This window comes from Rhinopithecus bieti, unplaced genomic scaffold, assembly GCF_001698545.2.
Source record: "Rhinopithecus bieti isolate Rb0 unplaced genomic scaffold, ASM169854v2 scaffold_61117, whole genome shotgun sequence".
NCBI classification, from domain to species: Eukaryota; Metazoa; Chordata; class Mammalia; order Primates; family Cercopithecidae; genus Rhinopithecus; species Rhinopithecus bieti.
Genome location: NW_016824934.1, coordinates 2,865,182 through 2,892,311, shown reverse-complemented (window position 1 = coordinate 2,892,311; position 27,130 = coordinate 2,865,182). Strand labels below are relative to the sequence as shown.

Sequence of the window (27,130 nt, the reverse complement as noted above, 5' to 3'; positions counted from 1 at the left end):
AAAAAAAAAAAAAAAAAAAAAAGGAGGGAGTAGAAACCTATGAATGAAACGAGACATAAAAAAACATCAATCAAATGCAACGTATAGACCTTATTTGAATCATCACTCAAGCACATCAGCTGTTCAAAGTTTATGAGACAAGTGGAAAAATTTGAACACTAATTAGCTATTTGATGATATGAAAGAATACATCCTTCTTTAATGTGATGATGGCATTGTGGTTATATATGTTTTAAAAGTGTCCTTATCTTTTGAGGTAGATACAGATATATTTACAGATGCAATGTATGATGTCTGGAGCTTTATTTAAAATAATCCAGTTCAGGAGAACCTATGGAGAGAGGTAGGAAGAAAACAAAATTGACTATGTATTGATAAATGTTAAAGCTGAGGGAGATTTATTATACTGTTCTAGGTTTGCATATGTTTAAAATGTTCCATAGTAAAAGGTTTTTTTAAGTTAAAAGATGACTGTAATATATTTTTGAATTTTTTATAAGGAAATTCTAAAATAGTAGTTAAAACATAATCCTATTAAAATAAATCACACTACACATGCATGTATTAATTTTTATGTACATGAATAAACATATATCTATATAGTTTTACAGGCAAAGAAAATCTTCTGAAAGCATGTACCCCAAATGTTTAACTATTAATTATGTTTTCTGGGGGAGAATAGGCCTGGTGGGAGTTTTTTTTTTTTTACTTTAATATATTTCTGCATTATTTAAATTTCATCCATCAAACGAGTCTTACTTCTCAGTTCACAAATGGAGCAAGTAGTCGCAGTTACTCCCTGGAGCTCTCAACCTAGCTCTCGCAGGCTCTGTATCCCAGACCCCTCAACCTACGACACCTGGCACAGCCCAACACCAGCAAGTCTTTCCTCGCCGGCGAACAACCCTAGTACTAGCGCCTCCTCTGTGCCTTCATCCGCCAAACATTCTCCTAGTATTAGCGCCTCCTCTGTGCCTTCATCCGCCAAACATTCTCTTCCCATGCCACCTTTCGAATCCCAGCTCCAGACCCACTTCTTCCATCGAAGCAGTCTTGATGCACTACTGCCATGTGCAAGGGTCTTTCCTATCCTCTGCAAGTTGGCCAGGAGCTAACTACGCCTTGCCACTGTGTCTGGATAGTGCATTCTTAGGGGAAAACAGACCACACTCTCCATATTACCTAGGTAATCCAGGACGTAGTTGGGCACGTTAGGTGCTCAATAAAGTTCCAGGTTACTTAACCTTACTGAGCCTGAGTTTCCTCGCGTATAAAACGGGAATCCAGGTACCTACCTGGACTGCTGTGAGCAAAAGTCAAAAAGTAAAGTAGGTTAAGCTCCCTGCGCCTGTTTCAAACGTTCTGTGTACACAAAACAGCTTCTCTGACCCTTGTAACTGCAAGTTTTATAAGAATGGGAAGGAGATGTGAAAATCCACGTGGATCCACCCACTGGGAAGAGCATTGAGCTCAGAACTGCCCGTTAGTTTAAATATTAACAGTAATAGAAATAATGTCCCGGGGTCAGGAGGAGGAGCTCCGAAGGTCACACCTTGAGCTCCCACTAGGTGGCAGTATTGTTTACCTGCTGTTATGCAAATAGAGGGGAGGGCCATCAGCCGGGAACATACGTCATCTGAAATTGATGATACAAAGGAGGAAATTTCTAAATTAATTTCCCCATGATAGTGGAATAGAAGTTGGCTTGAGAAAATGCACCGACTTAGAGGAATATCCGCTAAAAACCAACGATGAAACCCCATTGAGGAGCCCTTGGTGTCTGTGTAGGGGAGATGATGTGTGTGGGGTAGGGAAGCTGAGTGAAAGTAGCAGGACCGTTTCGAAGGCGGAACACCAGCCAGAGGAGAGAACCTGCCAGAAGTCTAAACCTTGACTCAACCTTTCACACTTGAAAAGTAGTATTAATGTGACCAGTCGAAGTGAGGATCTCCCCGTCAGGATCTCCCAGAGCATAGACTCCATGGAGCTAAGCAGCCAGGCATGTTCTCTTGGGACATCAGTCTCCAGAGAGCAAGACTGGAAGATAAAAGCCTCCTGGATTCCAACTTCCCAAAGCAATACTTTCTTCTTCACGTCCCACTGCTCAAAACCCCTCATGGCTCCCCACTTCTTCTAGACAAAGTCTGAACTTTGCCACCTGGTGGCAAAGCCATGAGCAATTGGCTTAAACTCCACCCACCCACCCACCCCAGGGACTTGGGAAAACATTTGCTAACCCACCCCTCCCACCCTTACTCTTCCTCAATGCTCCCGATGAGGAAAATGAAGCCCAAGAGATAAACTGACTTGCTCCTCCCAAAGCCCACCCTCCAGGTCCTCTGGGTTTTCTCTGCACAGCACTGCTCATCCTGTTATACAGACTCGGTGCCAAGTCTTCCCATGCTGAAAAATGACTTCGAGTCCCTGGGGCCTGCATGCTGTTCCATCTCAAGAACCTTTGGTGTGGTGTCTGTGTTGAATTGTTGTTACTATCTTTTCTCTCCAAAAAGACCATACCTCCATGAGGGCAGGTAAAACGCCACGTTTCCGTAGAAATACTGCAAACCAAGGTTCTGGTAGGGGGAAGGACAGTATAGTGATTAGGAGTGTAGGGGCTGTGCAGTCAGATTGAATCCAGATCTTGACTCTTTCCCAAACCATATGACCTTTACAGGGGTGCCTAGCCTCCTGGGGCCTCTGTTTCCTCATCCATAACAAGAAGTAATAATAATATGTACAGCATAGAGTTGCTAGTGCAGATTCAATATCAAGTATGCAGGGTGCTAGACATATGTCTGCTAGACATAATAGGGACAAAGGTGGCTATGTCTTGTAGTCCCAGTTCTGTTGCTCATTAGCTGAGGGGTATAGAGAAATCACATTAGCTCTTGGGTGCCACTGCCTTCATTGGCAACACTGAGAAGAGCGAGGGCAGAGAGGGTGGGTTACATAATGTGCTCAGAGGTCCACGGTGGCGCTAAACCTCCATGCTTCTCCAGCACACTTCTCTCACATTTCCCCAGGAGACCAAGCTGGTACATGAATATAAAGGAAAAGGAACCCAGGTGCTGACTCGGCCTACTTAAAACTTGCCCTCTATCAACACCCATCTCAAACCTACCTTCTCAAGAAAGTTGTCCCTGACAACCCCCAGTCCCACTCTGCCCATTTCAACTAGGTTAGGTCCCACTGTTTCATGCTTTCATAACACCCTATGCTTTCCCTTGTGATACATAGTCCAAATGTCGAGTGAATTATTAATTGTGGACTACGATCCCCATTTTGCAGATGAGCAAATTGAGGTTCTGGGAGCTCATGTTATTCGCCCAAGACCCATACAGCCTGTCAGTCAGCAATCCACAAGACCCTGCACTCCTCTCACTAGGCCACACTGCTCCCAAGGGGTTTTTAGTTATATCAAAACAATGATAACTTTCATATTAAGCCTGGGGTCATTCCTTGAGACGAAATACACAGATCAGAAGGAAGAACGGTCTCTGGACTCTTCGAATGAGTCTGCTTGGAGAGTTCTAGTCAGAAAAGAACCAGAGGCATACATGACAAAAGGCCATGAGGCTGGCCTTCCTCCAGCAGTTTTCTCCAAGGCCCCGAAACCACATTTGGGCTTCTTTAAACGGAATCAGGGTGTCATGGTGGAGGGAGGGGGAGGAGCAGGGGCAGAGTAGCATCATTAAAGCCTCCTGTGTGGTTTTGATTAGATCATCTGAATTAACAGTTCTCACAGGCAGGTCTTGATTAAAAGCAAGTAAGTTTGCAAGCAGACCACCTACTGGAAAATACTGAGCTTAAGATCAAAGTCCCTTGAGCAAAAGCCTGCAAGATCACGTGGGTGAGATTCTGGGCTTGGTCCGTTTATTAGGACACCCTAAAAAAGTCTCCCTTCATCCTTTAATCTGCAAGTTCCTGGTTATTTGTTCTCTTCAGGAGCAATGGCAATTTCAGTTCCTCTCAAGTCCACCAACGCCTACTGAGTGTGTACCAGCACAAAAGCCGAAACTCGTAGGGGATTCAAGTAATGATGTCTGATCCCTGACCTCAAGGAAAATGCCAAAGGGATGGCTCAGAAAGTGAGGAGAGTTTAAGGAAGGTGTCCATCAGGTCGCCTTTTCTCAGAAGCTTCGCTATTCAACCCATGATATGCACAGAATTCATTGTCTAATTTTACTGAAAGGCAGAATTCTAAATCTGTTCAACTCCGTAAGTAAATTATATGATCTTTCAGAATGTGATAAGTACATACTCTGCACTAAAGAATAAATAGCACGGGGTAAGGAGATGGGGATGGGGGAAGGGCATTGTGGTTTTAAGTCGAGTATTCAGGGTATGCCTTATTGTGGGCACATTACAACAAAGATTTGAAGTGGGGGTTTCAGCGATCAAAAGTGATCCAGGCAGAGGGAATGGCCAGGACAACAGGGGGATGCCTAGTAAGTTTCAGGGATGCAAGGAGGCCAGTGGGAGGAGTTGGGAGAGAAAAATGCACAATGAGGCTGGAGAAGCAGGGGTGGGGTATAGACCATGTGTGGCCTTGTAGGCTGTTATAAGGATTTTCACCCATGATCTCATCATGAAGATGGGCTCAGAAGCCCACTGTGGGATTCTGAGAAGAAGAATACCATAACCCGAGGATCACGCTGGCTGAGGCAGCAGGGAGGACTCAAGGGTGGAAGCTGAGAGACCAATTAGGAGGTGACTGCAAGTTCCCTGGTAGGAGATGGCAGAGGCTCAGACCAGGGTAGTGGAAATGAAGACAAGGAGTCAGATTCTGGATTTCTTCTCTTCTTTGGCCCTAAGTTTCCTAGCTTGCAATAGTTTCAGCCTCCACTTTCCATCTTCCAGGCAGGTATGAAAATACGTTGAAAATGACTCTATGGAAATGTTTGGGGGCTCTTTGATTTAAAATGGCCCCAGAAATTCAAAGGCAGTATGAATAAGCTCTTGCTGGTGCGAGAATTTCATGAGCCTCAAATGCTGTGAGCACTGCATGAAGCATGAGAATGGGCGGACTGCGTGGAGTCCACCTTCCCACGTGCCCTTTCCACATACACACGTGTGTACCTGCACACGGGGCACACTCACAGAGCAGGAAGACAGTAACTCGTGGAGTGAGACGGCCTGCTGAGGACACTTTTTAACCAAATGACCACAAGCAACTTATTTAATAAAGTCCAAGAGCCTTAGTTCCTTATGAGCAAATGAGATATAAACATGGACGATGGGGCTTGAGGGGTAATTACATAAAGTGTCTGCCACAACACCTGACATGTAATACAATCTCAGTAAATCTTTGTTCCTTCCTCAAGGCCCCCCTTGGGAACCAATCCCACCTTGGGGAGGAGATCATCCAGAATGCAGAGGAACCCACTTGTAAATAACTGAGAAGTGTCTACGCTGCTATTGTCATTTTACTATCCTGTTTACCATTAAGAAAAACAACTTCCTTCACCACACCCTGCTGGGACTGTGTCACTGGGCTTCCTTAAGTCACCGTGATACCCTGGACTTGGAGACGAACTCAGGAATGGGAGGAGCAGGGCTGAGGCTCCCAGGCACATGGGAAAGGGTGCGCTGGCCCTGGGAATGTGCAGCTTGGGTGGGTCCCTCCAGGAAAGAGTCAAAGTCAGGGTGACTGGGTGTCCCGGCTTGATTCTTCTATCAGGAGGCAAAGTGGGAAGTCAGGTGGTCTCAGAGACCACGGCCTGTCTGTCTCCCTGGGCCTGTGGCTTCAGAACACTACTGTCAGTGCAACCCTACCCCACACACTGCCTGCTCTGTACGGTCACACCAGAAGCTACCCGACTCCTGGCATTCACCTTTCCCCAAGGCATGGGGTGCTTTCGCATGATAGAAAGGAGACACGAGAGACAAGGAAGGAAGGGAATTCAGCAAAAAAAAAAAAAAAAAAAAAGAGAGAGAGAAAAGGTGGGCATTCGGTCTCTAAAGCTGTGCTGAGTTTGCCTGTACAGGCCTCTGATGGGACTCTGCCTCGTCCTGGGTTCATAACTCTCTTCAACACCTATCTAGGGAGCCCCTCCACAGTGGAAGGCTGGGAGCTACAGAAGGTGAGATGAGGCTGCCCTGCCAGGCTGGTGTCAGATCACCTCCTGTGAGGCTATGAAGCAGCTGCTGAGAGAGGGGAGGCCTTAGAACCTTGCCAGTCGCAGGCCCTGACCACAGGGGTGGTGAGCCCAACATGTCCCAGCCAAGCACAGCCCTGGAACTCCCAGGAAGACAAGTCCCTGGCTTCCTCCAGCCCCCATCTCTCCAAGGGAGGTCCTACCAACAAAGGGTGCATCCCCCGAGATGAGCAGCAGCAGCAGCGGGGGAAGGGAGGACTCTGGGGCCTAGAAGGAAATCGCTACTTCTATCCTGATGTGGCAAACAGCAGCAGCCACGGGATGACAGCAGCAGACAGCACTGAGCAAGAGCATCGCTCAGCAGGGATGTGTGCTGAAGGCCCGCTCCGTGAGGGGGGCAGCCTTGGGCAGCTGCCCAGGGCACCTTACCCGAAGCCTGGCAGCTCCAGGCACAGGAGCCCCAGGGTATACCTCATGGGCTTCTAGCAGGGCAGGCCACTCTGGGTGGCCAGGGGAGGAAGGAGGTGAGAAGCAGCCCAAAGGCTGCTGTGGGGCAAGAGGAGGCTCTGCATCTTGGGTCTGCTCCTCCCTGCCATTTCTGAAGCACCATCTTTCCCCAGGCCAAGGCCTACTTGAGGACACCCCTCACTGGAATTCTAGAATGCTCCCAAACAGTCAGTTAATTCAAGTCCCAATCATACAGTGAGAGGGGAGGCCCAGGAGTAATAACTGGGGAGGCAGTGTGGCCTAATCATTAGCACAAGGCGTTTGGAGGCAGCAAGAGCAGGTATAAATCCCAACCCTACTTGTTGCTGCCCAGGAGTTCCATAAGCTTTGGTTTCTTCATCTGCACAAGGAGGATGACAGCACCTCCCTTACAGAGCTGCTGTGAATAGCAGATGAGCTGATGTCTGTCAAGTGCTTAGCACAGGGCCAGGCTCAATGAATAGTGTCTGTCGCTACCCCAGCCATCATCATCTCCACCCAGCGTCACACAGCTGACCAGAAGCAAGCCTGGATCCAGGTCTCCTCCGTCACCACTCCCAAAAGGCTTCACCCTCCTGTAGCCTGGGTGACTCTTCTCCTGGGGACAGCAACATCAGAGAGCAGAGTTGGAAAACTGTGGGTTCCAGGAGCCAACACGGATCTTCTTGGGTTGATGACTTTCAAAGACCCACCCTGAGAGGTCCTGCTCAAAAGTCCCTCAGAGGGGCTATGCAGCCAGCGCCTAGGGAATCCTGAAGGGGAAGGGGCAGAGCAGCCAGAAGGAAGTTACTAGCTAGGACTCTTGCCTTCCAGGGCAAGACTGTGCACTTCTCCCAGAAAGCCTTCCCAGTCAGACACAGCCCAGCCACCTGCCATCACCACTGCATTCAAGCCAGCCTAAACACCTAAACAATGACAAACAGGGGCTCACTAGGGTGTCACAGATATAGCACACAGTCTCAGGGTTCATGTAGCATGCCTTTCCATGCTAAGAATGGGAGGAGGACACCTTGTCCTCTTCAGTCCCTGCTCCTCTTCCCCAAGATACACTCCCTGACCACCTTCCCCGTGCAGAGCTTGCTCCTCAGAACCCACGACTTCACCCTAAATGGTGCTGAGCATGTGGCAGATGCTCAACTCACATTTTTTCAGTAAGCAGCTGTCACTTAACTTCTCCAAGCAAGGATGCCCAGTGTGGGCAGCAAGCTCACTGTGGCAAGAGCCTGTCTCTCCTCAGTCTCAAGGGTCCCCAAAGAGCCTAGGATCACGCTGAGTGCCCAGGAGATGAGCAGCTGAATAGTGAAAGTGATCCATGAATATCAGGGCAAGCTGACAAAACCTGCATTTCCTAGGAGATACGCAGTGTTTACTGCACTTCCTTCTCATTGTGACCCTTGGAGATAGGAGAGTATCCCTCCCAGGTTCCTAAATCCCCCCTCACTTCTACCACCTCCCTTTTCTCTTTCCCATTGCTCTGTTTCTCTTTCTTCTTAGGTTACTTTTACTCCCTACCTTTTCCTTGCTATCTGGTTTTGTTTTTGTTTTTTGTTTTTTGTTTTTGAGATAGGGTCTTGCTATGCTGCCCAGGCTGGTCTTGAACTCCTGCGTTCAAGGTTTCCTTCCACCTTAGTCTCTCTGCGATCCAGCTTTATGAAGAAGAAACACAAAATTAGGCACCAGCATGTCTGGGTGCTAATTCTGGCTGCTACTCAAACTACCTACTTAACCAGGTTGAACAATCTACTCAGTCTCTCTGACCTCGGTTTCCCCTGCTGTCAAATGGGGACAATCACATCTCCAAGAGCCACTGGGAGTATGAAATGACATGAGAAGGGGTTGCCCTTCCCTCCCATGGTCAGCAGTGTGTGTTGAGAAAGATGGGGGCTGTGGTTTGGGCCTCATGGCAATGACTGAGTATGCCGACTGAGAAGCTGGAATGCCCCATGCAGTTCCAGCTCCACCATCCCTGCCCCAAGCAACCTTTGGAAGACTTGGGATCCCAGGGCAATAGCAGGGGCAGAAATGGGCTAGAGGGCTCTGGGGAGGAAGGGGCACGGCCTGCCTGCCCCTGGTGTTAAGCAGTCCCCAACACACACACACACACACACACACACACACACGCCCCACTCTATAGAGTCACTCCACGTCTCCTGTATCTTAGGCAAGTACAAAACCGGAACAGAAGTTCTAAGAAAAGACAAAGGGGGAGGAAGAGGAAGATGGCCAGGATTTAGTCCACGTCACAATGGGCGGCTCTCAGAGGGAGGAAAACCCTGGGCCGCAGAGTGTGTGCTGTGTTGTTCCTGCTCTCAGCGGAGATGAGGCCGGTGCAGGGGACTGTGGGGAGAGAGGTCACCCTGAGGCCGGCCGACAGGTTCTCCATCTCCACCCGCTGGAGAGGGGAGGTGGCCGCGCCAGGGAGAAGGAACCTGTCATTAGCTGTCTGAGAGGCTCTTCCTCCGCAGGCTGCTCACAGCATCTGCCAGAAAAAGGATCTGCCTAACGTGAGCCTCTCGGAGCCCTATATAAACAGATGCTGCTCGCTCCTTTTCACTTTGCCTTCTGCCTGAGCCGCGTCCTTTGTTTTCCCTTCAGCTTCCAAATTCCCTAGCATCACCATCTTTGCCAACAAAGGGCAAGAGTGAATCTCAGCCTAGTAGGGGAGGTCTGCATTGACCCACCTCTTCCCACCCCTGCACTCTCTAATCCCCAGTGCAGCCCCTCTAAGCACTGTGGGACCCTCATCATCACTGAGCTCAGGGATCCACTGATCAGTCACCCTAGGTATGAGAGGACGCTTGGAGGGAACACTACAGCGGCTTTGTAAGTCAATTGCTAATGCAATCAAACTGGCCAGCCTAAACAATGACCAAACTTAAATATTTTCCACTCACATTAATCAGCTCAATAATTCCTTAATGACTTCCTAAGAAAAGTGTTAAAAAAAAAAAAAAAAAAAACCTTGTTTGTTTTGATTTGGTTGGTCTTTTTCACCCTTGGTTGAGGAGCTCATTGTCTCTGCATGGCAAGAAGCAGCCTGGATTTTTAGGAAGGAAGAAATAATCCACTGCGGATGGGGCCAGTACTGGTGACCTGCAGGTCAAGAGAGAGGGTGTGGTTAGAGAGCTGGCATCCCAGTCCCTGGGCTTCTCACTGTCTCAATTTCATCATCCACCTATGAAGTAAAGATATCCATAACTGCCTCTTGCCTAAATCACAGGGTGTTTTTGTGGTTGCGGGGGGCGGTACCATGGCTGTGCCCTGCCTGGTCCTCCCGTGAAGGTAGGACGCTCAATCAACATTCAGACTTCTGTGGAAACAGTAAACCATCCTTCTGCGAGCTACAGAAACACAAGTGGCAGAAGGGATGCCATATATCTAGGGTCTTACAGCCGATCTCAAAAATTAAAACCTACGTGAATGTGAGAACCTTAGGCAATATACATACTTTTGAAACACAAGAAGGACATCATGTCCCTAAAATAAAAAAGCCACAGTCGGTGTTGTTTCCAGACAGAGGAAGTATGGTTTTTACCTTCCCCATGCATCCCTATAGTATTTCCAGATTGTCCCTGACCAGTCTGCATTTGACCCTAGGGCAGAACAGCAACTCCCCAGACAGAAGGGGAGCAGAACAGTGTCCCCTGGGGCTGCAGTCTGAGAGGCGGCTGGAGCACACGCTACTCCAATAGCACCCTGCTACTGCAGGAGCCACCCAAGAGAGAAGATAAAAGACATGCACATAGAGAAGGAGAACGTTTCACAGCCCCACCTCTTGCAGAACTGCAAATCCTGTGTGATGGCTGCGTGAGTGTGCACCTGGGCATCCAGGCATGCGTCTGTGAGTGACAGTACGGGGTGCGCGTGTGCCTGCTGCACTGACAAGAGCAAGGAACCATGGGAGATTGGCGGCATGTACATGTTTCTGCCTATCTGTTCTCAGAAGGGTTCCTCCTCACACCTCCTACTGCTTTATCCAGGGTGCTGCAATTTAAGAATTTAGAGACAAGGATGCACTTAGCAAAGGCTAAACATCCACAAGTTAATCTGTATCTGGTTGATTCTGTACCCTAAGTATGACCCCCAAGAAGCAAAACATATGAAAATATGTGAGCACAGAGTACAAATTTCACATTAAAGACAAACTGGCTAAAACCCATAGAAGAGAAAATAACTTACAAATTCATGAAATAGAATCCCTTCACAATTCTGTATCACAGGTTAAACAAACTCAGTATCAGTGAGAAATAAACTAGTCTCTCGATGAAAATGGTTAGTTTTCAGTTTCCAAGGCCCAAGATCCTTGCTGGATGCCATGTTACTCAAACCACTCATCAGCAATTGTGCGAGAATGAGTGTACACACAACAGTCAGATACGCATACAAAAAGCCACCCCAACAACACACACACAGATGCAGATGTGTACATATACACACCCCCTCCCAGTCCTGCCAAACGGAGGCAGCATGACTGAAGCCCTAACACCTAACAAAAGGGGTGTAAGAAAAAATGGCAACTAAGATGTATCCATGGGGAGGAAGGAGAAAAAAGCTCTGTGAAATGCAGCTTGACTCACAGTTTTGAAGGCATAAGGTGGGCGAGGATGAAAAGACTTTCGTCAAGAGTATACAAAGGAAGTCAATGAAACAGTTGGGTCTCACTGGCTCCCACACAGAACAAACTCAGCCAGACTCCAGATGATTAAAAATAAACTAATCTGATTAGAGAATTTTAAATTTGGATTGATTGTCCAGTTCACCAATAAATGGCAACACGCAATTTAAATCTTGTTGCACAGCTCTGCTGCCAAAATGGCCCAGAATTTGCCAAGCTTTGAAACCAGGTTTTGATGAAGTGAATGCATCAGTAGCAGAAAAATCAGGTGATCCATAAATATCTGTGGCTAAGCCCTGTCCTGGCAACGTGGAGATATGAAGTTGTCCAATGAGTTCTGGGCCTCCAGTAGCCTACTACAAGGTGGAGACACAACATTTGGATATAATTAAGCAGTAGCCGACAGACAGATGTAAAATGTGTGTTAAGCTGCATGGTAAAGACTGTAATTCCTATACATATTCAGAGAAGGGACAGAAAATCAGTAGTAGAAATGGGTTTTCCTTCATCTTGCATGTGAAAGAGCATTTGGATAAACAGAGAAAGAAAACAGCATAATTGCTCAACATCCATTCTCTGTCTGGCCCATTGTTCAGGGAGGGCTCAGGTGAGAAGGAAAAGAGCACCTAGCATCATCTCCCAGCCCAGCCCTCACTGTCCCCTCCTAATTCTCCCCTACCCATCGAGCCCCCTGGCCAACTATCAGAGACTTAAGTTTTTACAGAAGGGAAAAAGGTAAGGGAAAGCTAAAATGTGCTTCGTTTCTCAACCAAAATGAGAAATCATGAAAGGGGGGACCCGACTAATGAAATGTGATATGGTCCCTGAACTGTTCCTTCCAGAAGCCATCCCCATGAGACTCACACATACACCATGTCATTTGGAGTTAATCCGATGTCTCTGTAGATAATTAGAGCCAGGCCAGGATAAGGCCAAGGATAAAAGCATTCCCATAATGTACATTTAGCAATGTAACAGCTTTTCAAGGCTCTTTTGTTGTTTTGATTTCTTTCTACTACCAAAATGGTCAAATTTCCTAAGAGATCACATCTACCCACTGGGAAACATCTGGAGGAGAAGAGTGGGAAAAGCTTGGCCATTTTAGAGTTTCTTCTCCATTATCTCTGGCATCCGGGTTTGGGTAACCACTCACAAGCCCTGGCCAACAATTTTGCTTCTCACCGGGGCACTGGCATCACTGCCAAGGAATAGCTCCTCTCCAGGAAGCTTCTGGAAGCTCAGCACTTGGAGTTTTCACTCCTCTGCTTGGTGTCAAGCCAAATTTTGCTCTTTGAGGTATTTTTGCATGGATCATTTATTCCCACAAATGTTTTCTATCCCTTGGTGTTTCTAGTTTACAATGCTCTAGGAGGCAAATGCCTGTGATACTGTGAAGGGTGGCCTAAGAGAAGTCTTCAAATTCCTAAAATAAAGCCCTAAGTCTTCCTCCAGTAAAACCATCCAATAAGGAATCCAATACATGGGTCTTTCCCAATGGACATGAATGCCAGAGAAAGCAGCAAGTCCACAGAAGCACTGCTGAGAGCGAAGGCACATTCTTTGTAAGGCTGTTCCTTTGATCCTTAATAAAACTTCAAGGCAATAATTGGAGAAAATGTATGCCCCTGGAGATTGAGTGTGCTAGATTACAAAATTCTTCTGGGTGTAAAGCCTTCAGTATTACAAAGCCCAAACCAGTGCCTTCCTGTATAAACTCTCTCTGCAGTGTGAACATGGTTGATTACATACCCTCTTTCTACATAAATTCCCTTACAAGAAGAAGAGGCAGGAAGGCCAAGACTTTTGGATAATCATAACCAAGATGCTGAGATGATACATATTTCTGACATAAACATTCTTCCAAATTCTGAAAGTACTTAAAATTGCCCATTAAGAGGTTGGTTAAAAGGAGACATTGCTGTGCAGATTTTTTACTTTCTTGTTCCTTTTTTTAAAAAGTTTCAAAGAACATCAATGTATTAAGTTAGAGAGTTGGGCTAATTCCTCTCCACCCTCCTTCCAGAAGCAGAGGTATTTGAGAAAACTGTTGCCTCCATCTTATGTTTGAGATAATTATTTGCCCAGATCCTTTCAAAGAAAAAGTACATTTCTATGGGAAGCAAACGCAAAGACCAAAGTAGAACATGACAGTGCCATTTTTCCAAATTTGCCCATAGGAAGTGACTTTTTTTTTTTTTCAGACGGAGTCTCGCTCTGTTGCCTAGGCTGGAGTGCAGTGGCACGATCTCAGCTCACTGCAACCTCCACCTCCTGGGTTCAAGCGATTATCTTGCCTCAGCCTCCCAAGTAGCTGGGACTACAGGCGCACACTGCCATGCCCGGCTAATTTTTTTGTATTTTAGTAGAGATGGGGTTTCACCATGTTGCCCAGGCTGGTCTTGAACTCCTGAGCTCAGGCAATCTACCCATCTCAGCCTCCCAAAGTGCCAGGATTACAGGCATGAGCCTCTGCGCCCAGCCCAGACTTTTTCTTTTGTCCCACAATTAGGAATTTGAATATGAGTGGAAGAGGCACCTATGAAGCATGATTCAAGAGGCCCAAGATACGCTAGTCACCCTAACCAACACGTACCCTATTAGGCCATCCTAAGGTCTGAAATTCCACCATGAAGATTTCTTACTGGTTAGAAACACTTCAGGTTCTCCCTTTGTCTTACTGTGATTTGTTTGTCATCCTTCCCTCAACTATCTCTCTCTGTCTCTGTGTCCCCATTAATTCTCTAGGAATCTTTCTGATCTAACCCAAAGGAAAATAGAAGATCTGCAGACCGGGGAAAAAGAAGAGAGTAGAACCAACCCTCAAGTGGCCACAGGGCTTTCTCTCTTACTGGATTGAGAAAGTACTAGGCTTCACTGAAGTCTTCCTTCAGAATTGACAGAGGTCTGCACAGCACCCAGGACCAAAAAAGGTAATAGAACATTTGTTCAAGTCCTTCAGATTAATCAAAAGCCCCCTCTTTCCTTTCTCCCAGTTGATTATCTTGACCTGAAATTTTTGGATGAGCAGGAAACGTAATTGACTATGGAGTCTACGGACCTACACACTTCCATCCACCACAGATCAACACTGTAGATCCCCATAAACACAGATAAACTTGGGTACCTGCCAGCAATGCAAGGGAACTGCTGTGCTTGCCAGAGTCCTAAAATAATCTCCCCCATCTCCAGAATTTCTTTTAACTTTTCCTTTGCCTGGAGGTGGGGGAGGGGATCAGGTTGGAACCAACTTCTGGACTTGCAAGTTCATTGCAATAAGGTTCTTAGTTCTTTCTGCTACCCACAGTTACCCAATATAATTCCCTTTCCTACACTTCGACAGGCTCTTCTCTTGGTTGGAAGTGGGAGGAGGAAGGGTGGCAGGAAGAAAGGGAAATCCCCTTCTGTGCATTAATTCTCTGTATTCTAAAAGGCAAACTCTGCCAAGAGCCTGGTTCTGGGAAGTCGCTCTGGAGACAGCCCAGGATCCCACTGGGTGGTCTCATCTTTGGGCTTAGGATGTGGGGGTCAATGTCCAGAGTTCTATTTCCAGCACCATCAGAACTTTGGCCAAGATACTTGACCTCTTTTCATAAACGCTTTCCCCCAATGAAAAGGAAAAGGAGAAGAGGAAGAAAGAAATGGAAAAGAATGACACCACTGCAGAGGGAAAGATGAGGCATTGAATGAAGAACTTTGGAAGCAAACCACAAAAGGTATTGCTACACACAGCAGAACAGCCCTGTAGGGAGGGAGTAGAATTTAAGAATGAGGCCACATGGAGATGGTTACTCTACAACTTCAAGGCACCAGGAAGTCCAAATGAATCATCTCCTCAGCACTCTCATCTACAGTTCACACCTTACAACCCAACCTGGAGACTCCATTGGCCTCGGCCATTAGTTTCACCTTTCAATAAACATATTGTTTTTGTTGTCAAGAGAACCTCTTCAGAAAGCTTAATCTCCAGGCTTACTCATCATGTGGCTGCTTCTTATAAAAACCAAAAATAAAGCAAACACTGAAGAATTAAGTAAAAATTAATTAGAAGGCCATGGTTAAAATAGGCCTAGAGTTATGCATGGCTTAAGAACACATTAAGGGTAAAGCGTTTCCTCCATCCAGACTTGAAGATGCGCTGGAAACAAGGCCCGTGTGAGTGGGTGGGTTTTTGAGGGGCTGGCATTTCGGACTGTACCAGGCCAAAGCCACAGGGAGGAAGGCTATGGTTCACGCAGGGCCCACATCCTTCTGCATGTCCGCTCTTGATGTCAAGGAGAGACTTGAGAGATGCCAGAGACTCCTTTGTCTCCAAGGCATTACAGTCAGACCATTGTGCGAGATATAAGAGCAGGAATAAAGACAGGAGTTAGGAATATTTTTAATATATGTTGATTTTAATGGTTTTAAAATATATATATATATATATATATAGTCTGATTCATTTCCAGCAGAATGACTGGCAATTTCCAAGCTCAAAAATAACAGTAACCCCGGCCTCAAGCCTCTGGCATGGAAGTAATAATTTGAGCTTATTTCTAAATGGCCTTACTAAATGAGCAGATCAATTTTTTCTCAAATGTATCATATAAAAGAAACGGATGAGAAGAAATTTGGGGAGCTGAAACCTGCTGTCACCTACCTCTTTCATTTAGCCTCAGATCTGAATTTCCCTGTCAGGTTTTGGGGCCATGCCTGTCCCACTGCACACATTCGAGCTGCAGTTATTCACTTTCACATGCAGGGGTCATATCTAAAAACTGAACCCTGATTGCAACAGAAACCAGTTAGAAGATTAATTAGTTAAGTATTTAATCAATTAATCCTGAATTAAGATCCCATTTTGGCTTTTATTGTCAGCCATAACCATTTCTTTCTTTGAACTAAAATCTTGTGCCTTCATTGATAAGCTCTTAAAACATGTGTTTGAATTTCCTCAGGTGGGCTGGAATTTTGCCCCTCTTGCATTGCACAAGTGTAACTTAAATGGGTCAATAGTTTCACCTGCGGACATTCATACAGGTGGGCTTTGCTGTAAGAAACTCAAGGAAATTGGCTTTTAAGAACAGATAAAACAATTCTTCTTATTGTGGGAGGACTCTTTTTGGTTCCTCCTAAGATACATTGATAACAAGAGCTCCTGGGGTATTGTAATTGAAGCACTGGCCTCAACCCAAGGGATCGCAGTTCAGGACATCAAAGGATCCTTCTAGTTTTGAGATTCTGTGGTTGATACTAAAAATCAGAACCAACCTAAAACATAAGCAAGATGGCAGAGGACCAGGGAGGGAATTTAATTAGGTAAAAGGATGTCAGATCTAAGTGGAGAAACTGCAGGCAGACAAGAAAGAGTCCACCAAAACAAACAACAAAGCTCCCAATCTGTTCAATTCGGCTTGGGATTCTTTTAACAAGGTGTGTGTAACTTTTCCCTCCACCGTGAAAAAGAGCCTAGACCTGGTCTTCTCTCTCCCCACGGATAAAATCAGTGGGTTAAACTACATAATCCCTTGGGCGCTTCCTGACTGTACGACTCACTGAGTCTGGACAGAAGGGCAGCGAAAGACAGCTGAGGGAGCCTGGGACTACCAGCAGCATGGAGGATTATACCAAGGGAGACCGCAAAATCAAGCCCTACGCTGTGTATTACTGAACTTAAATGCTGAAAACTGTCCTAGAAGAGGGTAAATCAATGAGGGCTGAGGTCCTTTGGAGACTAGGGAGAGAGGTGGGATGTGAGCAAAGACTTAACAACTCCTGTACTTGGCTGCACAGCATTAGGTCTAGGTTCAGATGGGGAGGATGAAAAATGTTATGAAATCATTTCAGCCCCTGCCCTTTAGCATAGCTTAGGCTTAATCATCCACTAGACAGGTCTCTGCTGTTTTTTTACTGAAAAGTTCCTTATCTAACAAGGAAATGCCCCTTCCATTCACAGGCCCAAGGCAAAGCACACCCAAGATGTAGATTGGCCAAAGAAAAAAACACCTCAAGGCCAGGTGCGGTGGCTCACGCCTGTAATTCTAGCACTTTGGGAGGCTGAGGCGGGCGGATCACGAGGTCAGGAGATCGAGACCATCCTGGCTAACACGGTGTAACCCCGTCTCTACTAAAAATACAAAAAAATTAGCCGGGCTTGGTGGCGGGCGCCTGTAGTCCCAGCTACTCCGGAGGCTGAGCCAGGAGAATGGCGTGAACCCGGGAGGCGGAGCTTGCGGTGAGCTGAGATCACGCCACTGCACTCCTGCCTGGGCGACAGACAGGGATTCTGTCTCAAAAAACAAAAAGAAAGAAAGAAAGAACACCTGAAGGGACACAGCTTTCTCCCAATACCTGTAGCTTGCTCTTTGACTACTCTGCGTGTTACAGCCTGAGGGCCCCCAACAGCACTGAACCCTTTTATCCTAGGCTTGACACTTCCTTATCTATTAAATGGGCTATCAGGTATCTGTTAGGTTGCTGGGTAGATTACATAAGCAAATACATTAGCACTGGACCTGGCATAAAATAAGCACTCAATAAATAATAGCTATTGTGTTGATAGGAGAAATGAAGCTATCCATGCAACTCTAGATGTGCCAGTCTGGGGAGAATCACTCTCCATGTATCTTTTAGACAACCATCTTCCTTGTCTTCCCAGGCAGGCTCTTCCAGATAGAGCCAGACACAAGACGCCATGTGGATCCACTGAAAATATCCTTCAAAAGCTTCAAAGGATAAAAAAGAGCCTTGGTGTACCAAAAGGGACTTGCCTCTGAGAATGTGAGTTTGAGGCCACCCAGCTCATCCCATTCCATTCCCAAGTGACAAAGTCCAGCAGGGAGCAAAAGAGAAGACTGAACAGGGGAAAAGGCAGGAATTTTGGCATAAATTTGAGTATTACTCAGTTGGTCACCAGTTTTCCCAGCATAGTGAGACCCGCTGGGCAACATCCCCAGATACACAATCTCTTCCAATAGAAATGAATGCTCACTGATCCTGGTGGCCAAAGGCAGCAAGAGTCCTAAATCCTTCAGAAGTAAGAGAGCTTGACGAAATGCCATCCTTCTTCTCTTCCATCGATGAGAGTGAAAGTCTCAATGTATTTTAAACATATTTTTGATATGATAAAATGGTGGTGGCATACAGCAGCTACTCCCCTAGAGAGTGGCTGAATGGTGCACGCCAACCAAGGGAACCCATGGGAGAGGGTGGGATGGAAACTCAGGCTGGGAGGGACCCCGCATTAATGCCTGATCTGCAGTAACTCCTTGATGGGAAGCAGGAACTTGCTGGGTGGTCCTGAAGCGCAAGGAGGCTTTAAAAACAAGGAGACCTGGACTCTGCTTTTATGATTCTTGGAAGGGACTGATGGGATGCAGACAGCCCTGGCTCAAGCAGAAAGGGTGAGAAAGGGGTGACTTGGGGTCAGAATATGGCAGCGTGGGCTCAGTAGAAAACCTTTGAAATCAGACAGGGAAGTGCTTGTCTCATACAAGACGCCAGAAACTTGCAGGAGGCCCAGGACAAGCTTAGAATAAAAGACTGGCCAGAGAGGAGGGTACAAGAGGGGAGAGGGAGAGACCCAGGCCAGAGATTAGACTGAGGCCCAAGTCCGGAGCCACTAGACCCAAAAGTGAGGCCAACTGAAATCTTCCTCAGGCTGGGGGCTTGAGAGAATATCAAAATCTCTCCAAGCCCCGGTCTTTCTGATAAAATGGAAACAATAAAAGCGTATGCTTCTGGACGTCATTGTGAAGACGACGTAAGTGTTGTAGGTAAAGTGCCTGGGACAGAGCAAATACTCAACACATGGCAGCTATTGATAGGAGGAACTGATGCAAAGCCAACCTACTGGCATGTATTCCTTTCTGTACTGAGACTTTTTTTTTTTTTTTTTTAAAGTAAAATCACCCTTTCTAGACTTCAAACTCCTTGAGAACATGTCAAAGCCAAGAGCAGGTGCTTTAATGTCCCAGTTAAGATAAACCAGGGAATAGTGCACTAAGGGTTTTGGTAAAAGAGACAAGGTCAGCTCTGGACTCTGCAATCAGACGTGTGTCTCTCTTTATGCCTCTGGACACTAGGACACTCAGCACCAAATCCGATACCCAGTCAGGGTAATTATATGATGGAGAGTGGGAACCCACGGGCAGAAGGGCACCCACATCCTTTCACCGGGTATAATCTCACCAAGGCCAACAAGCTTTCCCCTCTGAATGTCCGCTACAAAGTCTCCTTTGGGAATTTGTCTTTTGTCTCCTCTTCAAGAAAATGCAGAGCCCCTAAAAGTCACATAACTGGACCTTGCCAGCTTAGACACTGGCCAAATTACCTTCATCGTGCCACACCTTCGTGTTCAATCCTCCACACCTATGAAGGCTTTTGCTGTCGATGGACCTATGTTTATTATGCCACTGTGTCTTTTATGGAAAGTCCCAAATGAGAAAATGATTTTAGAAAAATGTGCCAGTCAGAATTTTGCCTCCCCTGAGGAGTTGGTAGACTTTTCCCTTTCTGATCAAGAAAGCTGTGCAATTGACCTGGTTTTCATTACGTCCCGGCTGCCAAGAAGTGCAAAAACAAATCCAGTGCTCAACTGGAGCAACCATACTAGCCAATTTCTTTCTTTCTGTGGCCTTGATTTTCTATTTGTGTGTCAATTTTATTGGATAAGGTGGTTTGCAAGATGCCTCCGTCCTGAGAAGACAGAAGTAAAAGCAAAACATTCTACCCCTAATCTCTTTACCTTTTCACACCCTGCCTCCTCCAAGTAACCTTCCCTAATCACCTCACTCCACAGAGATTGCTCCCTCCTGTAATTCCAGCAGCTGTTACAGCCCTTTCCTGCAGCACTTTCAAATGCCTTGGCTTTTGCGTGCATAGGTATTGTCCCTCCTAACTGGGACCTAAGCTAAGGCCCAAGGGCTGCTCCCATGCCCTTCAGTATTCCCCATAAAATCTAACCACACATTAGAAACTCAAAGAATAGCATAGGCATGATCGATCACCTGGAACGGAAGCAGTGAGGAAACTTAAGCCAGGATTCGTCCAAGAGATTCCGCTGCCCCTCCCAGTATCTCCAAATGCTGGACTCCTAAGCATTTACTCAGATTTTAAACAGCACATAATGCCATGGCGAGGATGATCCCTGTGAATGCTTTTAGCACATTACTCACCACACTGACTAGCTATTTCTGTCTTACTCCTGAGATCATAACCAAAGCACTTCTATACTTAAATCAAAGAGTGTAATAACTGACATTTCAGATTACAGCTACGTGGAGGTCTGCCCTTAAGGAGATGGTGCTAATTGCTGAATGTGAGGAACAACAGGCATCTCCCAGCCACCGCAGCCCTTGCTTCCCGCAGGAGCTCAGGTGTGAGAAGATAGGCTCGGTCTCTCAAGGGCTGAGATGCACAGGAAGCCTCGCAGCAGCAGCGTCCCAGCTGGGCCGAGCTCTTTCCCCAGTCCTGCACTGACATGGATAAATCGGAGCCATCTGGCTGGCTCCTCCTCTCACACGTGTGTCAGCTCCTCTCCAGCCTCCAGGCCCCCTCAGCCTAATGTGCTCCTTATGCCCAGAACCTGGAATCAGCTGTCCTTCAAAACGGAGCAGCTCATGACATAGTAAAACCATGACCCCACATACCACTTATTTGTCATTTTATCACTACTGCCTTGTTCTGGCATGTTCTGTCCCTGCATGTGTCTAGAGCAGGGGTTCTCAATGGAGGGCAGGGGCAGGGGACAGCACAGTGCCCTAATGGGGAGAGGGGAGAGTTTGGAAAGTCATCTTCAAAATCACCTACAAATAACTAAATTCACTTTGTAAATTCAGTCGCCCTGTGGGAGGCATGACCCGGAAGCTCTCCTGCTGTCTCATGAGTGCCGATACTCTCACATGGTCCCTTCACCACATCACTTCCTTGTTCAAGACATCACGCCTGACTCCCCACAAATTCACATCACCTTCAGGCTGGAAGAAACCATCAGGGACGCACCCTCTGCAATTTACAGGTGAGGAGGCTGAGGCCTGAAGACACTAGGTGACTCACCCCCAAGACACAGCCTAATAAATCTTTTAGTCAACAAATATTTATTGAGCATCTGCTACATTCCAGGCAGTGTTCTAGGCTCAGGGGACATAGCTGTAGAGAAAACAAAGTCCCTATTCTTAAAGAGCTTACAGAGCTTCCATTCTAGTGGGAGGAAGGAAAAATAAACAAATAAAGATACATACCTATGTTAGGTAGTAGGGGAGGAAGGGCCTGCAATTTTCAATATAGTGGCCGGCGAAGGCCTCTCTGACAGGGTAACATTTGGGCACAGAGCAAAATACGTGAGGGAGTGAGGCAGGAGTTCATCTCAAGGAAAAGTGTTCCAGGCAGAGTTGTCTCAGAAAGTGCAAAGACTTTGAGGAAGGGGCAAGCTAGAAGCAGTTCCTCAAACTTTTGTTTAGGGGTTCTCACTGCTCTACCTATTGCTTGTTTTGTAATAATCCTAGCATTCAAGATTCTGCCCAAGAGTAGATAATAATTACAGTACCAATAACATTTATTAAACACTTAGTATATGCCAGGCATGGTTCTAAATACTTTTCTTTTTTCTTTTTTTTTGAGACGGAGTCTCGCTCTGTCGCCCAGTCTGGAGTGCAGTGGCGAGATCTCTGCTCACTGCAAGCTCCGCCTCCCGGGTTCACGCCATTCTCCTGCCTCAGCCTCCCGAGTAGCTGGGACTACAGGCGCCCGCCACCGCGCCCAGCTAATTTTTTGTGTTGTTAGTAGAGACGGGGTTTCACCATGTTAGCCAGGATGATCTCCATCTCCTGACCTCATGATGGGCCTGCCTCAGCCTCCCAAAGTGCTGGGATTATAGGTGTGAGCCACCATGCCCGGCCCTAAATACTTTTCATACATTAATTCATTTAATGTTCAGTGTAACCTCATGACGTATGTATTACTATTCCCATTTTACAGATGGAAAAACCGAGGCACAGAGAACTTAGGTCATTTACCCAAAGGTTGCCCAGTTTTTAAGTGGTGCAGCCAGCATGTACAGCGAGGCAATCTGTCTCAGCCCATCTAGCTTTCATCCTTGAAAGTAGCCCCTTGCACCCTCAGCCTTCTCTGTACTGGTCTCCCCTGGTTCTTCAACACAGCCTGTTGATTCCGTCTTTTAGGCCTTGCTCATTTTGTACCTCACTGCCTTTAACATTGTCCCGTCAGTGAAGTCACTTGGATCCCACATCTGCCCCAGAGCTTCCCTTGACTAGTCCTCAAAGGCAGTTCCTTTTGTTTTTGCCAGCATCAGCCTCCATCAAGACCTGCCTTATGTACATTCAGTTTTAATAGTGGTCCTCCCCTGCCATCCTAAGCACACTGAGGCTATTTTTTTCTCCTCTCATTGCCAGTGAAATAATGAATTCCATGTGGGGGATGGGAATGTAAGGAGTTCACAATAATGGCTTGTTTAACTCACCTGCACTGAATCTCTCAATCATCACTTTTATTTATTTATTTATTTATTTATTTATTTATTTATTATTTTTTAATAGAGACAGGATTTTGCTCTGTCACCGGCTGGAGTGCAGTGTTGTGATCACGGCCACTGCAACCTCTAACTCCTGGGCTCAAACGATCCTCCTGTCTCAGTCTTCCAAATAGCTGGGACTACAGGTGCATGCCACCACATCCAGCTAATTTTATTATTTTTTGTAGAAACAGGGTCTCAACTATGTTGCCTAGAATGGTTTTAAACACCTGTCCTCATGCAATTCTCCTGCCTTCACCTCCAAAAGCATTGGGATTACAGGCATGAACTATGATTCCTAGCTCTTTATAATAGCTTTATTAATGGATAGTTTACCCACAATCGATCAAACACTTTTTTTTTTTGAGACAGTCTCGCTCTGTTGCCCAAGCTGGAGTGCAGTGGCACAATCTCAACACACTGAACTCCCGGGTTCAAGTGATTCTCCTGCCTCAGCCTCCCAAGTAGCTGGGATAACAGGCGTGTGCCACCTGTCTCTACAGGTATCTCTAAATTAGCCTGAGACAGGTGTTTCACCTGTCTCTAAATTAGCCTGGTTAATTTTTGTATTTGGAGTACAGTCGGGGTTTCACCATGTTGGCCAGGCTGGTCTCGAACTCCTGACCTCAAGTGATCCATTCACCTCAGCTTCCCAAAGTGCATGAGCCACCACGCCCAGCCGAACACTCTTTAAATAAGAATAAACTTTGATAAGTTTCGACATACATATACCCCTGTGAAACCATCACCATAATCAAGATTATGAACATATCCTTCAGTCCACAAAGTTTCCTCATAGAGTTTATAATCCCTTGCTCCTGCCCCTCCCACACAACCTCCATCCTGAGGCAACCACTATTTTAGTTCCTATCTTATAGATTAGCTTGCATTTTCTAAAATGTTATATGAATGGAATCATATAATGTACATTCCAAATTGTCTGGTTTTTTTTGTTTTCACTCAGCATAATTGTTTTGAGATTAATCCATCCATTCCTTTTTATTACTAAATAGTATCCATTGTATAGATATACCACAATTTGTTTATCCATTCTCTCTTCATGAAAGATTGGGTTGTTTCCAGTTTAAGACTATTACAAGTGAAGCTGCTATGAACATTCATGACAAGACTTGGAATGGACAAATGCTTTCATTTATCTTGAGTTAAGGCCTAGAGTGAAACGGCTGGATCACATGGTAGGTTTATGTTTAACTTTTTAAGAAACTTGCAAAACGTTTTCCAGAGAGAGACTGTACAATCAACCTTTTTCCACATCTGAAGCTTTGCACTTTCCCATCCTCTCTAATCCACCCCACTATTTCCTTTCCAGCAGAACCCCTAGAGCCTGGGAGCAGGATACTCTTAATCCTCTTCTTCCTCTCTGCCTTATCATCTGGTATTTGGAGACATGCTTTTTCAAAGAAGTCCAGGATCCTAGAAAACAGGGTGGCTCTTCATCTGATAAGCAAATGTTTATCCCTGTCTTAACCTGACTCATATCCATCAGTCTCACCAAAGACTGGAGTCAGCATCATGTTCTAAGAATTCTGTAGCCACCCTTCCCTGCGGTCAGCCTCTATCGTCCTTGGCAGTTCATTGTGTGTCTAGTAAACGCCCAGAAGCCAGTGGTTCCCAGCAAATTAGCTGCACCTCCTTATTATACCCAGCTGTGGGGATGCAAAGTCTCCTCTGATCTTCCCAACATGGAATCCACTCTCCATCCTCCTCCCCTCCACCTTCTCCAATTCTCCGAGTGCCAACCAGTTCCAGTTGCCTTTAAGGAAGTTTCTTCTCATCCTTCCAGCCCCAAGGAGCTCTCCCTCCTCTGAACTTGACAGCCCCTGTCGGAGCCAGTTCTTTAGGACTCACTAAACCCAGCAGCCATGCATTTCATTGGGCAACCAGTTTTGAGTCACTAGTAACATATACAATAATATATACAAGCCACAGGGCTGGACCCAAGGAAGATAGAAAGAGAAATCAAGTGGAATCGCTGCCCTCACACAACATAAAATCCAGATCAGGAATAAGACATGGTTACAACTGAAATATTTCTGAATGACCTAGTAATTGCCATAAGAAATTCGAGCTAAATATAGTGGAGGTTTGGCATTTGCCAGGCAGGAAAATGTGAGGCGCAGGAAGTCAATAAGCGTTTCTCAGCAAAACAGCAGCCATTAGCAGTCACTGGAGAATGAAGGTCACTGTAGAACGAAGGCCAGTGTCTTGGGCAGGTTAGATTTGTTACGACACTCAGGACCCCCTCAGATTTATTTCTGTATCATATGCTTAACCCAAGCACTTCCCTTCCCTCCCTTTTCTGGGCTGCAAAAATGTATTTGCTGCACATTTATTGAGTGCCACTGTATACCAAATAGCAAAATAGTCTACTGCCCCTGAGGATCTTCCAGTCCAGAGAACAGTAAGAACTATACACCAGCCCATTATTATACAACATAGTTGGCAACCTTATACAATGTGGCCACAAAAGAGGTGCAAGGGTGACTATCAGAACCCCCTTGGGTCAGGAAGCAGCAGAAAGGATGACTCTGTGCCCAAACGAGGAATTCAGCAATGCACACTCCCCTTGCCTCCAGGCCCTCCTTGCCAAGGCCCAGCCACGTTACTTGCAGGCTATATTACTTGCAGTATCTATGGCGTAGTCTTGCTGCTCCCCAACCTCAAACCAGTGGTAGAAAGCCCCCTGAAGCCCCTGACAATCAGGTCTCTGTCCATTAAAGTCCTTCCCTTCTGGCATCCTCGCGCCTCAATCCTTAGCCAGCTTGACGTTGGCAGCCTCTCCTAGCACCGCACTGTGGTCCATATGGTGATCCAGCTGATGCTGTGTGACGCAGGACAGCTTTGCCTTCCAATGCACGTCAGCCCCAGTCACGGGTACACCATGGCATTTAAATTGCAGTGAAGGACCTTTGATTTGGATGGGGAAGCTAAATTAGATGCCTGTAACATGTTCAAAACACCTACATGAGGGATGAACCCAGGGGCAGGCCCTCAAGGGGGCGGGCACAGCATATCAATATTTATTTATCATACTTCTGGCATGAAACCAGGCCACCCAAGTGGCCTAGGTATATGGGGGAGCTCTCAGAGCCTGGAGCTCAAAGGAATATTTTCCCTCCATAGAGCCGCAATGAAGGCTGGATTATTAACAGAAAGAGAAAGAAAACCCCGTGGAGAAGAATAAAGCGCATGCCTCAAACACTCTAGAACAGCCACAGCCAAGATTCTTCAGGGCCAAGAACTCCTTTTCTTACCCCAGGCAGCATATCTGTTCTGTAAACATATTCTAACAGTTGCATATTCACACATGAAAGCAACTCACTGATCTAGAAGTCACATGCCTGGCCTCCTTGCCTCTTCAGATCAAAGAAAATAGAATAAAGTGAAAGCATCTGAGCAGCACAGAGCTGTCTCCAGGCCCCAGAATCAGTACTGCACTCCACACACAGACCCTACCTCAAACCTGCTTTCCCCACCTCAGATGCATTTCAACAGCTCTGGGTCACTTGCTGCAACTAGCTAGCCCCAGCTCACTGCAGATCCCCCTACGCCCACAAAAGCAAATTCCAAGGGAAAAGTAGCTAGCAATCAAAGGCAATGTGAATATAGGCCTTGTTCATCTCCTCATTCAACTGCAAAGACCTTTTTGAGCAACTGGGGAAATCTGAATATGGTTTGAGTATTAGAGGATACTTAGGAATCATTGCTGGATTTGTTGTGATCATGGTTTTGTGGTTATGCAAGAAAATGTCTTTATTTTTTTGGAGATGCAGTCAGAAATATTTGGGAGTGGAATGTTAGGATGTCTGGGATTGGCTTTAGAATACTTCTGCAAGAAAAAGATGAAGCAAAATGTTAAAAATCTAGACGATGGGGACATGGGAGTGGGTCATACTACTCTCTCTATTTTTATAGGTGTGAACATTTTAATAAGAAAGGTTTTTTTTAAAGCTCCAGGAAGGGAAGAATGCTATGGGCACAGCAGCCAGTCTGCAAACAGAGAATGCAAACCAACAACTCAAACAACCTGGGTCTGTCTCAAGGAGGGTTTGGCACACCCTGGAATTACAGCCAGCCACAATAATGAATGGTCATAATTATGACTACAGATCAAGAAGCTACGAGATGACATTTTTGGTATATTGGAATACAAGTAAATAATTTTTACCTAAAAACATGGACAGAAGTGTTTTGGTTTAGTTTCAGTCTAGTACTTAAAAAGATGTAAAGTTCTCCATTAAACTTCTCTGGTGCACAGTAGTTGTTGAAGTGTGGCTCCTGGCCCAGCAGGTGCAGCATCACCTGGGAACGTGTTAGAAACGCACATTGTCAGGCCCAGGTGCTGCCCAAGCCCTCCTCAATCAGAAACATGGGGAGGAGGGTGGGGAGGAGGGTGGGGGG

The 27,130-nt window shown here is 46.2% G+C and overlaps 1 protein-coding gene and 1 long non-coding RNA gene across 4 annotated transcripts in view; both read right to left on the bottom strand.

Annotated features, from left to right (window-relative positions):
• PRKCE (protein kinase C epsilon) overlaps positions 1–27,130 on the bottom strand; it is a 551,430-nt gene that overhangs the window by 418,110 nt on the left and 106,190 nt on the right. The window lies entirely within an intron of this gene.
• Positions 8,055–27,130, bottom strand: part of LOC108522505 (uncharacterized) — a 76,430-nt gene continuing 57,354 nt past the window's right edge. The window contains exons 5-6 of the long non-coding RNA XR_001883492.1: positions 9,546–9,677; positions 8,055–8,230 (exon numbers count right to left, since the gene is read on the bottom strand). This is a non-coding gene — a long non-coding RNA (uncharacterized LOC108522505). The remainder of the gene's footprint in view (positions 8,231–9,545; positions 9,678–27,130) is intronic.